At 36.8% G+C, this 14,644-nt stretch overlaps 1 long non-coding RNA gene across 1 annotated transcript in view; it reads right to left on the bottom strand.

Annotated features, from left to right (window-relative positions):
• Window positions 1–1,640: 1,640 nt before the first annotated feature.
• LOC122688695 overlaps window positions 1,641–14,644 on the bottom strand; it is a 31,160-nt gene continuing 18,156 nt past the window's right edge. Inside the window, exon 3 of the long non-coding RNA XR_006339546.1 lies at window positions 1,641–1,736. This is a non-coding gene — a long non-coding RNA (uncharacterized LOC122688695). The remainder of the gene's footprint in view (window positions 1,737–14,644) is intronic.

Genomic DNA, 14,644 nt, shown 5'->3' with positions numbered 1-14,644 from the left:
TAGCAGTATGCAATGGACATGTATAGCATCAGTAAATAAAGATATCCAATTATCACTGTAATTACGCTACAGAGCTTCCCTCATAGCTCAGTTGGTAAAGAATCTGCCTGCAATGCAGGAGACCTGTGTTCAATCCCTGGGATGGGAAGATCCGCTGGAGAAGGAAATGGCAGCCCACTCCAGTATTCTTGCCTGGAGAATGCCATGGACAAAGGAGTCTGGCAGGCTAAAATCCATGGAGTTGTAAGAGTCGGACACAACTTAGCAACTAAACCCCCACCATTTTTGTATAGATAATTGACTAAACAGTTGGGGATGTTTGTGTGTGTGCATGGGGGCATGTGTGAGTACAGAGAGAATGAGAAAGACAGCGTATTCTTATTTTAAAACACACTTCAGTAGGCAACCTTATGCAGATAATTTCTTTGCTTCTTCTAGTATTTACTTAGAGTACTTTACCAGAGATAAATGTTTTAGACAAAGGCATGCAGTTTACATCTTCACAAAAAAGAAACATATGATGTCTGTTTTCATTTTATATATACTGGTTGTGTCTCTATATGTCTCGGTCATCAATTTGTTTAACTAGCATCTGTCTGTCTGTCTATTCTGATAGACAAAGCATATCATTGTGAGGATAAAAGTCTTTTCACATAAACCTTTGAAAATGTTTCACTTTTGTGATAAGTCCTTTTATACTTTCAGCTCAATTTTTACTAGTTATTATATTTTGTATTGATTAATCACATGTTCTAATTAGATATATTAATCACTTGCTTTCATATGTGAATCAGTTACCTAATATTATTTACTTTCATTAGTTGAATATTTGGTCTTTAATTTTTAATATTTGTTTAAATTTAAGTTTAAATTTAGGTTTAATTTTTGGCTTTAAGTTTAATATTTGTCTGTATTTACTGTTTTAAAACTATCACCTTTATAGGTAGTTACATCTGTCAGTCTTTTTTTTTTTTCATTTGTGCTTTTACTTGGCTGTCGATCTGGAAAGCTTTTCTAACACCCTAAATTTGTGTGTATTTATTTCTACCCTAAATTTTACCCTATTAGATTTGGGTTGTTATTTACTACTTTTAAATATATAGTCCTCTAAAATCTATTTTGGCAAAGATTATACTATTACTACAGGACATTTTTTTTTTCCAGAATATTGACCTAAATATTTCTAACAACATAATTTTCCTAACCTAAAGTGACCCTCTCTCATATTCTAAAGTCTTTTTTGCAGTTGAATCTGTTTCTGAATCTTATAATCTGTTCTTTCCTCTGGAATAATATAGAACTGATTTACCTATATACATTTATTACATAATTTAGAATTTTCTAGGGTGAACACTGCCTAATTATTCTTATTTGGGGCTCAAAAATCACAGCAGATTGTGACTGCAGCCATGAAATTAAAAGATGCTTGCTCCTTGGAAGAAAAGTTATGACCAACCTAGACAACATATTAAAAAAAAAGAGACATTACTTTGCCAACAAAGGTCCGTCTAGTCAAAGTTGTGGTTTTTCCAGTAGTCATATATGGATGTGAGAGTTGGACTATAAAGAAAGCTGAGTGCCAAAGAATTGATGCTTTTGAACTGTGGTGTTGGAGAAGACTCTTGAGAGTGCCTTGGACAGCAAAGAGATCCAACCAGTCCATCCTAAAGGAAATCAGTCCAGAATATTCATTGGAAGGACTGATGCTGAAGCTGAAACTCCAATACTTTGGCCACCTCATGCAAAGAACTGACTCATTGAAAAAGACCCTGATGCTGGGAAAAGTTGAAGGCAGGAGGAGAAGGTGGTGACAGGGGATAAGACGGTTGGATGGTATCACCAACTCAATGGACATGAGTTTGGGTAGACTCCCAGAGTTGGTGATGGATGGGGAGGCCTGGCGTGTTACAGTCCATGAGGTCACAAAGAGTTGGACATTAACTGAACTGAACTGAACTAAAACTATCCACTTTGCAGAATTTGTTCTTCCTGATAAATTTTAGAATTATTTTGTCAAAATATCAAGAAAATATCAAAATTCCACTGAGAAGTTAACCTAAAAGCATTGACTTAATTATAGGTCCTTTGATCACTGAAGTACCAGTTTTAGTATATACTAAATTCCTATCTACAGTGTGTCTGCTTAAAATATTTATATTTGGGAGAGAATCCAAGGGCATAGATAGTCCAATGTTCTTTATGTTCCTGAACAAAGTTTAATATTTTCTTTACACAGGTCTTCAAAATTATTGTTCCTTCTCTTATATTAAGCTTTTCTTCATACGGCAGTTGGGATTTTCCTTTTCATCGCATTTAAAAGCATTTACTGCTGATATATACACAACAAATATATACTTATGCAATTGTATTTATGTGTCCAAATTCCACCATTTAACCTTCAAGAAAGTCTTTTCTCTTGCTATTTCTAAAGGCAATCTTCACTATTCCCACTGTATGAGGACTTTAGGGGAAACAAATGAATGGATTTTAATTGTTTTATTTTTAAATTAATTTTTATTGCAGTATAATTCTTTTGGGCTTCTCAGGTGGTGCTAGTTTTAAAGAACCTGCCTGCCATTGCAGGAGACCTAAAAGACCTAAAAGTAATGCTTCCTAAGGCCCACTTGACTTCACGCTCCAGGATGTCTGGCTCTAGGTGAGTGAACATGCCATTGTAGTTACGCGGGTCATTAAGGCCTTTTGTATACACAGTTCTGTGTATTCTTGCCACCTCTTCTTAATATCTTCTGCTTCTGTTAGGTCCAGAATGTTTAAAGAGACATTTGAATGTGGTGCAAAGAGTCAATACTGTTTCCCCAGGGGTTGTAGTAAAGCATCTGCCTGCAATGCAGGAGACGCAGGAGACTTGGGTTCATTCCCTGAGTGGGGAGGATCCCTTGGAGAAGGCCACGGCAACACACCCCAGTATCCTTGCCTGGAGAATCCCATGGACAGAGGAGCCTGGTGGGCTGCACTCCATGGAGTCTCAGAGTCAACCTGAGTGAAGGGACTGAGTTAATACCTGGGGAAGGCTATGAGCATTTACTGAGCAGAGACCACAGAAATGCCAAATTTCTGCTGTGCATGGTAATACTTCCCTCAAATGCAATCTATTTCCCTGGTAAGAAACACTGATGCAGCTTAATTTTTTCTTCTTTAACATATTAGCATTAAGGGTTAAATTAATAAATGTCATGCTTCTCAGAAGGAAATTACATTCCCTATGATACCAGGGTAGTTCATGACATGCTGGATTAGTTGGTAATATTTCAGAATTTTTCATCTACATTCATTAAAAAGATCTAGTTATGCTTTTTAAATAAAATCATATATATACTTGAAAACACTCATTTTTCATGTGATTTTTCTGTCTTTTTCTATATTCTGTGTTTACCATGTCACTATCTGTCATGTCTTCCTTTAGTCCCTGGTTTGTATGAAAGATATGAACCCTATGATTATTCCGCTAACGGCTTAACTAGATATTCGAATCTAAATTTTTGGCTTAAGATCAACAACAGTAAAAACTTTATGGAGTCAAAACTTCAGGAATTCCTTTCATCTGACACAAAAGTCTCACTCAGAAAGTGTTAAGTGGAAAGCAGAAACGGACCTCTGTGAGGGGAGAGAAAGGGCTGGAGAGAAACCCCGAGGCTTTCACGTCGGCTTGGTTCATCCTGACTGTTGGGGAAGTAAGCCTCTTGTTCCCCTTCTCGGCTCTCATCTCCGTCACATCCTGATAAATCTCTCGAGGAGGTTCTCTTGTTTCCAGCAGTGGTAGAAAGCGTTCTCTTTCATGTGGATTGGACCTTCCCACGGGAAATTTGAAGAGGAAAGCAGTTATACATATAGATTTGTTCCCATGTTTTAACTTAAGCAGATTCTATAAGAGCTTGACCACATAGCTCCTTACAAGGAATGTGGTAAAATAGTGAGCAATCTTTGAAATTATGCAATATTAACACATATTTTTTGATGCACATTTAATTTTTAAACAATACTAATGCATGCATATGTTGAAAACTTTATACATAGTAATGAAAGTTGTGATAAGCAAATGTCTCTATCTCCACTTAGACCGTGCATCTAACTTCCTGAATTGACGGGTAACAGTTTCTAACATAAAATTTTGGATAAAAGAATATAGACATGGCAGAAACAGACATGTGCAGTATAGGACATACATGTATATTATAGGATATACAGTTCATTCTTTTCCTTCTATAATAAAATGCACCTAATTCTTCTTTTACTTCTGGAATATTATGTCACTATGGTTGCAGCACAAGATGGTTAAGTTATCCACTATTGTAGGTGAATGTTAACTTTTAACTTTTTTCTTTTATAGATAACACTGTACTGAATGCCTTTCTACAAATATCTGGATATCTTCAGTTAAATTCTATAAATGAAATTGCTGTTCTCAAGGATATACTTGCGTCTGATTTTAGCAGATGTTTTCTAAACTTTTTTCAAAAATGTTTGTTCAAAGATTTTACTTATTCACTTCTATATCCCTAATTCTTAGCATAATTCTTAGAACACAGTAATTGAACCCATTCATATAATTGAATGAATGGATAATGAATGAAATACTTTATACCTATTTCTACCAATAACCATAGATTCTATTTTTCATACTCTTTCTAACTTTGGAATATTACAAAACTTACAAATTCTCATACAGCTTTGTTGAACTGATCAACATTAAGATCAAGGATTCATGGTGGATGGAAATCTACTGAGATAATATTTCCAACTAATCACTCTAATAGCTTAACCAAAAATAAACTCAGTACCATATTTAAGAGATATATATATAGTCACTTATTCATATTTAAATAATAGTTTTCATAATATTTCCAATTATTTCATAAATAAAGTTTATCAAATCTATACATGCAGGGCTTTTCTTTGTTAAACTAGAGAATTTAAATTATCCTATAATTTAGCTTTTTTAAAACTCTGTTTTCAAATTTTCAGTCTAAAATTCTGTCTGCTTATTCTTACTCCCTTCCACTGGATGTATGTCTCTAGAAAACAATGAAAGATTTCCCTCACAATGGTTTCACCTATACCTTATTGTGAGGTGTGTATTATCCTTGTTTTGTAAATGAGGAAAATATGTCTTGGATTCATTATACACCCAATCAAAGAGGTGTTAAGAGATAGAATTGAGATTCCAATTCAGGTACAAAAACAGCCACATAGATAAGTGGGATAGAAAAAAGAATCTAGAATTAAACTCATATACTTATGGTCAATTAGTCTATGACAAGGAGGCAAGAATACAAAATGAAGACAAGACAGTCTCTTCATAAGTGGTGCTGGGAAGATTAGACAGTAAAAGAATGAGATTTGGACCTTCTAGCACATGACACAAAACATAAATTCAAATGGATTAAGACCTCAGTGTAAGACCTGACGCCGTAAAACTCCTAGAGGAGATGCACAGGATAGAACACAATTTGACATTAATCATAGCAATATTTTTTTGGATCTTTTTCGTAAAGCAAAAGAAATGAAAGCAAAAACAAACAAATAGGATCTAATTAAACTTAAAAGCTTCCACATGGCAAAGGAAACCATCTAAAAAGTGAAAAGACAAACTGCTCTATGGGAGAAAATATCTGCAAATGATGTGATCACCAAAGTGTTAACATCCAAAATATATTGACTGCTCATACAACTCAATTAAAAAAAAAAACAAACAAAAACACATCAACAAAGAAATTAAAAGTGGGCAAAAGAACTGAATCAATTTTTTTTTTCAAGAGAAGGATACAGATGGCCAACAGGCACATGAAAAACATCACTAATCATCAGAGAAATGCAAATTAAAACCACAATGAAATATTACCTCATACCCGTCAGAATAGTCATCATCAAGAACACAAATAACAAATATTTGTGAGGATGTGGAGAAAAGGATACCCACTTACACTGTTGGTGGGAATGTACTGGTGTAGCCACAAAGGCATCCTTGGCAGCTCAGCGGTAAAGAATCTGCCTGCCAAGCAGGACGCATGGGTTCAACTCCTGGGTCAGGAAGATCCCACGATGAAGAAAATGGCCACTGTCTTCAGTACTCATGTGGGAAATCTCCTGGACAGAGAAGCCAGGCGGGCTAAAATCCATGAGGTTGCAAAAGAGTTGGACACGATTTAGCTACTAAATAACAACAAAAAGACATTACAACACAGTGAAACAGGTTTTTTTTAAACTATTCAACGATAAAACTTTATTTTCCAAAGTAAAAAGAGCCAGACTAAAGTGCAACACATTAATTGTGATCTCTTTTGATTATAATGCACAGTATTAAGATAACGGGTAAAATCAGAATAACATGTGTGGGTTAGATAATGCTGTCTGTCAATGGCAATTTCTGTATTTTGATAATCATGGCTTTTATGTAAGAAAAAATATGTCCAATGTCAAGAAGATACAAATATTTATTAGTAAAGAACATCATTGGAGAAGGAAATGACAACCAACTCCAGTACTCTTGTGTGGAGAATTCAATGGACAGAGGAGCCTGGTGGGCTGCAGTCCATGGGGCCGCAAAGAGCTGGACATAACTGAGTGACTATCACTCACACTCTAAGAACATCATCTTTGCAACTTACTGTCAAAAGAAATAGATAAATCCATCTATTCACACAGATATCTATATGTATGCATATATCTCTATCTATTTATCATATCATCTATCTATCTTACTCTCTGGAGAGAGAAAGGGACCAGTGAGCATGACAAAACAAATATAGAAATATTTTAACATTTGGAGAAATTGTGTTAAAAATATATTGCAATTCTTTGTAGTAATCTAGCAACTTTTAAGTCTGCAATTTTGTCAAAAATGTAAAAAAAAAAAAAAAAAAAGAAAAGCAATGCATTGTTTATTTCATGATATATCTTTCATAATTCTGTTTTCTTGTAACCCAAAGATTTTTTTAGGTCTGATTGTACCTCCTTGAAATTTAAAAAAAAAAATTGACCCCAGCAGGGAAATATTTTTCCCTTGCCTCTCCATAGTCTTTAATCTCATGAGGCTCTTAAATAGCCAACCAACAATTTTGCATATTGCAAAAATTGCAATATGCATTATATTTTGCACATTGCAATATACCCTGTAGTATCAAAGCATGTTGCACAGGTTTTTAACAACCTAATAGCTAGTCACCTTGGTGATTTGGTGTCCTGTGTGTTTTCAAAAATCAACTGAAACCTCACAGTTTTCATTGGCATCAGCTGATATAAGTTCTGGTACATCTGAGCATTATCCAGACACACCTGAGGAATCATATTTCTAACAGCTACATTGCCTTCATGTGACTTCTTGCAATTTTACTTTAGGGTATAGGTGCTCCCTGGCTTTGGCTGAGCTTCAAGGTGAAGTAATCCCTAGCAGAGGTAAAATTAATTATGTGTAAGAGGAAAAGAAGAAATGCCAAGGGATGCAGAAATGCAACCTTATGCCACCTGAACTTGTAGCTCCAAAGCAACAGATAGAAGCAAAAAAATGAGAAATTAAGGGCAAATACAGAAGGGTGAAGGAATATGACTCTACAAGTCAAGAAATGGAGCATCCACAATGTGGATGGGTTCCTAGAAACAACTTTTAATGTACTAGTCAGAAAACCTACACTGTGGTCTCAGATCCACAATACAGCCATATGACTTCATAAAAATCATTTCAACACAACTTTGGATGCACCTGCAAGGTTTTATGAGGAAAATGTGTGAGCTCATTTGTGAGACCTCAGGAGAGGACATCAGTAGCCTTGCTGTTGGTTTTTGATATCCATACCTTCTGAGCATAGAATTCTGTACTGGCACTGAACCCAGATAATGAGTCCTTATGGGAATATGGAGTTGGAACTAAGAGAATTTGGTCTCAATCTCTTGGACAGAGAAGATGTAAACATTGGAACCATGGGGAAGCTCATTCTAGCATGTGTATACTTCCCAAAATAACAGTAATAAAAAATAATAGCAAGAAACAATCATTAATAACATTTAAAAGATACTGAAAACAGAGTCAGGTCCATTGATTCTCTTTTTTTATATATACCTGAAGTTCATAATAATGCAGAATATAGGAGATTAGGGAAAAATATCCAATGAACGTGAAAGACTTTGATTCAATTGTGTGCACAGTGTGCCTCCAAGACAAGTATGCAGGGTGTTGTTCAGCCCTTCTTTTTATTGCATGTTATTCACAAAGTATAGAAATAGTTTGACTGGCTTTAAATGTACAAATACTAATAAAGAATTGCTATTGAAAGGACAACTTATTTAATTTTTCTAGTACATCTGCCCAGACCCTTATTAACTACTCCTCTTCAAGTCTTGACTAAGTTTTATCTTTTTAAACCTCCCACATGGACAGATCTGAACACAAACAATGCAGAAGAAAGATCAGCCTCTGAAGAAAATACTTGCTAAAATGTTTCAAACTAAAGAAATTTCCAAAAGAATTAATTTGTTAGAATCACATTAAAATATAATAAAGCAATCAACTGTAAAGCAGAGAATGACAGAATTAGCAAACAATGTAAATGATTCAAATCACAATTCATTTTTATACATTCAGTTTGTACAATTGGCTAAACTAGAGATACAGAAGAAGCAAACTTGTTCTGCTTTGGATAGGAATTATTAAAGTACTTTTAATAATTATTGGCTTCACCTCATTACCTACACATATTTCACAGTCGCACTTGAGGCAAAGTTTTCAGGAAGATCCAAGTTTTGTTTGATCTCTGACAACGTCTCCCTGTCTGTTAATGCATCTTCAGACCTTGGGCACCACTGAGCTCATTTCCTCCACCGCCCTCCCTCCTGAGACGCCTCACACGTGGGACAGCGAGGCCCATTTCCGGCTCCTCTGTCCACTCTTCTCATCAAAATTACTGCCTACAGGACTCACCCCAGCAACATTTCTGTCTATTTTCTGATGACCATATGCAGGCAGACGTCAGAGATATTGCAAACAGGCTTCCTGATCACCCAATAAAGTAAGTCACATGAGTTGTTTGGTTTCCCAGAGCATATAAAAGCTATGCTTAAACTATACTGCAGTCTATTAAGTGCGCCATAGCATTATGTCTAAATATATATATATATATATGTCAAAAGTGAATACATCTATGTATTTCATGGTTGTGTATGTGAGTTACATATACATACATATATATATGATATGATCTGTATATGAATATACACATGCACTGAAATTAAAAAATACTCACAGAAATATGCATACATACACACAGAAATATAAAAATATAGAATATATATAAATTCTATGTATATAACTCCACACACATACACACACAAAAACAGAAAAACATGCCGGTAACATACCACAGCGGGGCCTCCAGGGCAGGTTCTGCAAGGTTTGTTTTGGGGCAACTTAGGATCAGTGATCTCATTGATAAAAGAGCCACTTTGCTTTATTAAAAGCTCTTTTTACTTCAATCATGGAGTTTCAAAGATGGATTTAGAAGGTGTTAGGGGAGGTGGGGATGAACTCCTCCCCTACAAGAACCTCCTCATTTTCCTATTCTAATCTTTTTCAGCTTAGGAGAAAATAAAGAAGGAAATTTTGTTTTGTTTCCTGGAGGAAGAGGTATGTATTTAACCTTGCAGAAAGGTCAAATATTACCTACGATGCCACTGAGAAGGAGCTGCTTCAAGTGTATTCTAAGAAGCAAGTGCCTGGGGGGGAGCGTGTTCTTTTTTGTTAATGTATGTCAGCTCCTTTTTTGTAAATACAAAACATATTTTTTTTCTCAAGGCTTTTAAACATATTAGAAGAATTCAAAATGGCTTAAAGTGCTTGCAAAATGGCATTTTGATGATATGAGTGTAAATGAACTCAAACTACTTAGCTAAATTTTTTCTTTAAATTATCTTTGATTCAAAACAAGTTAAGTGAAAATACATTTGCAAATGCACTTGAAGGTTCAATGGATCTTTGATGTTTTGAAATTCAGCTGGAGTTGGTTGATACATTCAGATCCGTCCATTTCCATCCAACCAGTGAGCTGTACCTAGAATTTCAACGAAATCTTTCACCTTCAGAGACCAAAGTAACTTTAATATGTAAATTCATCAAGTATCACACTCCCATGTCCTTCACTAGTCTGTGAAATGTCAGAAGAGAGGAGAAATCACATACTAAGGCTGTGTCTGCTGGATACAGAACATCCTGTTTGGGGGACAAAAAACCCTATCCCTACCCCCCCAAAAAAAAGAAAACTCAGAAAATTGTAACAGAACTTGTTTCTAAAAATATCTGTAGAGAAAGTGCAGAAAGCTAATATTTATTTAATCTTAACCATGTAGCCAAAGCTTCAATGCATTTCTGACTTAATCCTAGCACAAAATAAGAATCATCCTTAGACAACAAAGAATTAAAGGCTACAGAGATGATGTAACTTGCTCAGAATCTGTGTTCAGAATTGAAGGCGGCAAGGCTGAGGATGAGTCAGTTCTGTTTAACTAATGACCATGTTGAATTATGTCATAGTCCTCCTGTCATCACACTACCTGCAGAAGAAGAATTAAAGCTGGCCTCTCGGGCCTTTTGTCTGTCCCTTCTTTAGATATTCTAGTCTTTATGACATCCTAACTTTCCCCTCAGCATCCTTTCCTGTTTTGTCCTACTTCTCTGACTTATGCTTGAGCCCAGAATAGGATTTAATATCATCATATCTTAATGTGTTTTGTTTGAAACACCTACAATTCTCCTCCTGTGTCTTTTTCTACTCCTACACAGAACACTTCACTTCTGACCCTCTGGCCATCAGATGTGTGGGGGTTTTGGCTGCACCACATGATTCTGTAACAACAACAGGGTGTTCGACAAATTAAGTCAATTCTGAGATTATCTACCTGGTAATAGCATCAAATCTCACAAGTTAAGGGCTCAGTTACTTGAGACTGCCCCTCAAATTTACATGTCAATTGCAATAGCAGGTCCCTAGGTTACCTGCAACTTCTGTCCAACTGGGCAACAAGTCAGAGATTCCCATGATTTTTTGCCCTTTGTTTCCTAGAACAGCTCACAGAATTCAGACAAGATGTGATAAAGGATATATATGAACAATCAAAGAAAGAGGTGCGTAGGGCAAGGTCTGGAAGGGTCCTGAGTGCAGAGATGTTGTCTCCATAGAGTTAGGGTGCATCTTCTGGAATGTGAATATGTTAATCGACCTGAAAGCTCCCAAGATCCCATATTATTGTGATTTTATGGGAGCTTTCTCATGTAGACAAGATCAATTATTAACTTCACTGCCAGTCCCTCTCCTCTCTCTAGAAAATGGGAACTGGGGCTGAAAATATCAAGCATCTAATAACTATTTGGTCTTCCTGGTGACAAGTCCCCATTCAGGACTCAACCAGAGTCACCTCAACAGAACAAAAGATGCTTCTAGTTCTTGTACCACTTAGGAATTTACAAAGGTTTTTGGAGCCCCGTTCCAGGGAGTAGAGCCAGAGACCAATATATGTATTTCATGTTATCTCACATGCATATTTGATGAAGGGAAGAAATTCATTGCTAAATATGCAATATCTTGAATTAGAAAACCAGGGGAGGAAGGAATAGAAGGGAAAGGTCTTGCTTCTTTTAGACCAACTTGTACTGAATGAGTAACTTAGCATGGATATTTATTAATAATAACCCTACAGAAATAACATTTTAATCTCTAATGATTTACTTAACTGATATCACAATTGAACTATATATTTTAAAACTCAAGTGTGCCAATGTGGGTCACATTGAGGAAATTTTGAGATTGTGTAACTGCTACATACATATTATTTCTAAAATCTCCAATCTTGGCATTTATCCATACAAATGTAAAAAAAGTGTTAGAATCCACAGTGTTATTGAAGTTTAGAGTAATTGCCCCTATGTCTGAGTGCAATGCTGGGTAACTGAGAAATATCGGGAAATATTAAACCATGCCAAATACAGCTTAAGTAATCAAAAAGTTATAGTATCAATTTATAATTAATTCATACAAATAATTAACTCTTTAGGTATACAAGTGCTTTTAACCTTTTAGACAATTGATTAATGTATCCATATCGCTTCACATTTCTAAGGATTTCTTTTATGATTTTCATCTTAAAGAGAAGAATTTGGACTACACATATTTTAAAAATTATTAAATTCGTCAATACGTCTTTGGGTTATCACTCTATCTTAAAAACTTATTCTTGGAGAAGTCTCTTGACATATCTGTTTATTCACAAATGTACTTTGATCGATCTTCCCTGGTGGCCCAGCAGTAAAGAATCCACCTGCAATTCAGGAGACAGTTTTGATCCCTGGGTCAGGAAGATTCCCCTGGAGGAAAGCATGGCAACCCACTCCAGTATTCCAGCAGGGAAAATCCCATGGACAATGGAGTCTGGGGGGCTACAGCCCACGGGGTCAAGGAGAGCTGGACACAACTGAGGTGTCTGAGCACGCATACGTACTTTATATCCGCACCTAGTTCATCCTAGGCACTGATCTAGATAATTGGGAAACAGGCTGAATAAAACAAAGTCATACTTCTGCCTGATATCTTTTCTAGTGTTGGTAGATTTATAAATACACGGTTACTGTTTTAGTAGCTTCTTCACGCAAATGGCTCAGATGGTAAAGAAATTCCTGCATTCCTCCTGCAATGCAGGAGACCCAGGTTCAATCCCTGGGTCAGGAAGATCCCCTGGAGAAGGGAATGGCAGCCCACTCCAATATTCTTGCCTGGAGAATCCCATGGACAGAGGAGCCTGGTGGGATACAGTTGGCGTTGCAAAGAGTCAGACTCAACTGAGTGACTAACACTTTCACACAGACAAATAAATATAAGGGGAAAGGTGGTGCCAAGTGGAAAGCGGAGGTTAATGTTTAAATTTTAATGAGTTAACACTTAGGAAAAGACTGGGCACCAGGAGAAGCACCCAAGGTTAGAAACGCTAGCACGTGTGAGGACCAGAAATAAGTCCATGCTGCTTGTACTGAATAACGTCAAGAAAGCCAGTGTTGGCAGGGGTGCAGTTGGCAAAAGAAAGAGAGCAGGAGAAACACAAAGTAGAAACACAGGGCACAGTAGTAGGCTGCAGACCATTGTGAGAGTTTCCTACTTAGCATGAGATGAGGCACCAGTTAGGACAAGATATGGCCAATGCTGTATTATCACTGGGCCGGCTCAGCGGAGAACCGACTGCAAGAGATGGAACGGAATACGTGGGCAATTAAAAAATCACGCAAGAAGTCATGACTAGAGCAAATGGTTGTACTAATATAAGCACATATACCAATTATATATATATATATGTACATGTGTGCTTTATGATTTTTCAAGAGAGGTTTCAGGATTTGCTAATGGCAAGAAAGAACAGCAATGAGAAAAATAAGAGTTAAGGATATTGTCAAGCTTTTTTGGTATGAATGATCAAACAGAAAAATAAATTTACCACTTATTCAAAAAGTATATGACTTTAGAAGAGACTGCTTGTGGAAGGCAGAAAGAAGTTAGGTTTTCAATATATGACATCAAGATTACACTCATAAATTGTTAGCTCAGTTCAGTTCAGTCGCTCAGTCGTGTCCGACTCTTTGTGACCTCATGGACTGCAGCACGCCAGGCCTCCCTGTCCATCACCAACTCCAGAGTCCAACCAAACCCATGTACATTGAGTTGGTGATGCCATCCAACCATCTCATCCTCTGTTGTCCACTTCTCCTCCTGCCTTCAATCTTTCCCAGCATCAGGAACTTTTCAAATGAGTCAGCTCTTCGCATCAGGTAGACAAAGTATTGGAGTTTCAGCTTCAGCATCAGTCCTTCCAATGAACACCCAGGACTGATCTCCTTTAGGATGGACTGGTTGGATCTCCTTGCAGTCCAAGCGACTCTCAAGAGTCTTCTCCAACACCACAGTTCAAAAGCATCAATTCTTCGGTGCTCAGCTTTCTTCACAGTCCAACTCTCACATCCTTACATGACCACTGGAAAAACCATAGCCTTGACTAGACAGACCTTTGTTGGCAAAGTAATGTCTCTGCTTTTTAATATGCTATCTAGTTTGGTCATAACTTTCCTTCCAGGGAGTAAGTGTCTTTTAATTTCATGGCTGCAGTCACCATCTGCAGTGATTTTGGAGCCCCCCAAAATAAACTCAGCCACTGTTTCCCCGTCTATTTGCCATGAAGTGATGGGACTGGATGCCATGATCATATTTTTCTGAATCTTGAGCTTTAAGCCAACTTTTTCACTCTCCTCTTTCACTTTCATCAAGAGGCTCTTCAGTTCTTCTTCACTGTCTGCCATAAGGGTGGTGTCATCTGCATATCTGAGGTTATTGATATTTCTCCCAGCAATCTTGATTCCAGCTTGTGCTTCTTCCAGCCCAGCGTTTCTTGTGATGTACTCTGCATATAAGCTAAATAAGCAGGGTGACAATATACAGCCTTGACATACTCCTTTTCCTATTTGGAAACCAGTCTGTTGTTCCATGTCCAGTTCTAACTGTGGCTTCCTGACCTGCATACAGGTTTCTCAAGAGGTAGGTCAGGTGGTCTGGTATTCCCATCTCTTTCAGAATTTTCCACAGTTTATTGTGATCCACAGTCAAAG

Source organism: Cervus elaphus, chromosome 33 (assembly GCF_910594005.1).
Source record: "Cervus elaphus chromosome 33, mCerEla1.1, whole genome shotgun sequence".
Lineage (NCBI taxonomy): Eukaryota > Metazoa > Chordata > Mammalia > Artiodactyla > Cervidae > Cervus > Cervus elaphus.
The sequence above is the reverse complement of the archived record's forward strand: the minus strand, read 5'-3'. Positions and strand labels throughout refer to the sequence as shown.